Below are 2,271 nucleotides of genomic sequence, written 5' to 3'. Positions count from 1 at the left end.
CCATGGACCCCTGAGGGACACAGACCCTGTGGGAATGACCCACTCCGGAGCCACCACCTGCCTGCTCTAAGAGATGGCTTTATTCTTTGTTCTGGGGACTCAGGGTCACTCCAGGGAAGGGGAGGTGTGTGAGGGACAAGGGCTCTGGGGTCGGCTTAGGGTGAGGTGAGGGAGGGTTGGGCCTGTCTCTATTGAAAAGTTTCATGGTTTCTTTCTACATTAACAGTTTTGTGGGCTGGAGAGATGGCTTAGCGGTTAAGCGCTTGCCTGTGAAGCCTAAGGACCCCAGTTCAAGGCTCAATTCCCCAAGACCCACATTAGTCAGATGCACAAGGGGGCGCACACATCTGGAGTTTGTTTGCAGTAGCTGGAGGCCCTGGCCCGCCCATTCTCTCTCTGTGTCTCTTTCTCTCTCCGTCACTCTGTCAAATTATATATATATATATAACAGTTTTGTTTTTTGTTTTTGTTTTCCTCCCATATAGGGTCTTGATTTGTAGTCCAAGTTGGTTGGGAACTCTTTACCCATGTACTATATATACTTTTTACATTTTTTAAAAATATATTTTAGGGCTGGAGAGATGGCTTAGCAGTGAAGCGCTTGCCTGTGAAGCCTAAGGACTCCGGTTCAAGGCTCGGTTCCTCAGGTCCCATGTTAGCCAGATGCACAAGGGGGCGCAGGCGTCTGGAGTTCGTTTGCAGAGGCTGGAAGCCCTGGCGTACCCATTCTCTCTCTCTCCCTCTGTCTTTCTCTCTGTGTCTGTCGCTCTCAAATAAATAAATAAATAATGGACAAAAAATATTTAAAAAAAATATATATTTTATTATCCGGGCGTGGTGGCCCATGCCTTTACCTTTAATCCCAGCACTAGGAGGCAGAGAGAGGTAGGAGGACTGCAGTGAGTTCGAGGCCACCCTGAGACTACATAGTGAATTCCCGGTCAGCCTGGGCTAGAGTGAGACCCTACCTCAAACCAAAACCTCCTCATGGTTGCCAGTGCTCTGCACAGCCAGAGAAACTTCTCTAGCAATGAACTATAGAAATGATCCCTAAAGTGTATGTGTGTATGTATATATAATTTTTAAGATTTGTTTTTATTTATTTATTAGAGACAGAGAGGGGTGGGAGGGAGAAAGAGACAGAGAATGGGCACGCCAGGGCCTCCAGCCACTGCAAATGAACTCCAGATGCATGTGCCACCTTGTGCATCTGGCTTACGTGGGACCTGGAGAATCAAACCTGGGTCATTAGGCTTCACAGGCAAGCACCTTAACTGGTAAGCCATTTCTCCAGCCCTTCAATATATTTTAAGACATGATGGCATGACCCCCCAAAAATAAAACACATTTGTGCACCCAAAAGTTGTACACGGATGTTCACAATGGCATCATTATTATTCTTTTAATATTTTTCTTTATTTGAAATAGAGAGAAAGAGGCAGAGATGGGGGAGGGGAGGTTATGGCCAGGCCAGGGCCTCCTGCCACTGAAGCTGAACTCCGGGTGTTCCTGCACCATTTGTGCATCTGGCTTTATGTGGATACTGGGGAACTGAACCCAGGCTGTCAGGCTTTGCAAGAAAGCACATTTAACCTCTGAGCCACCTTCCCAGCTTTTATTTTTAAATATAAATTTTTGTTTATTTGCAAGCAGAGAGAGATAGAAGACACAGAGAGAGAATGAGAACATCAGGGCCTCTAGCCATTGCAAATGAGCTCCAGATTCATGCACCACCCTGTTTATCTGGCTTCACATGGGCACTGGGGGGATTGAACCCAGATCCTTAGGCTTTGCAGGCATGCACCTTAACCACTGAGCCATCTCTTCAACCACCCCGACCCCAGCTTTTTTACCATAGCAAAAAAAAAAAAAAAAAAAAATCCATAAATACCCATCCACGGATGGATGGAGTGCTACATCCATCCAGTAGTATATTATTCGGTTATCAAAAAGAATGAAGGTTGACCTCTGACATGGGCCAACACTGAAAACATAATGCTAAGTGAAAGAAGCTAGTTACAAGAAGCCACGTTCCATTTACATGAAATGCATATGTTCAGGATAGGCAAATCCATAGGGAAGGAGAAAGTTGGCCAGGGCTGCTAGAGGCTGGGATGGGGTGTGCTGGATTTCTTTTGGGGTAGTGAGAATGCTCTGAGATGGAGTGTGATAATGTGGCATAGCACTGGGAGGTACTAAAAACTGCAGAGTTGAGCATTTTAAAGGGTAGATTTGGTCTGGGGAGATGACTCAGTGGTTAAAGGCTTGCTT

General features: G+C 46.0%; 1 pseudogene; it reads right to left on the bottom strand.

The window, feature by feature from the left end:
• Positions 1–973: 973 nt before the first annotated feature.
• LOC123454439 lies at positions 974–1,065 on the bottom strand (annotated as a pseudogene).
• Positions 1,066–2,271: the final 1,206 nt, after the last annotated feature.

Source organism: Jaculus jaculus, chromosome 13 (genome assembly GCF_020740685.1).
Source record: "Jaculus jaculus isolate mJacJac1 chromosome 13, mJacJac1.mat.Y.cur, whole genome shotgun sequence".
Classification (NCBI taxonomy): Eukaryota; Metazoa; Chordata; class Mammalia; order Rodentia; family Dipodidae; genus Jaculus; species Jaculus jaculus.
This window is presented reverse-complemented; position numbering and strand designations above follow the sequence as displayed.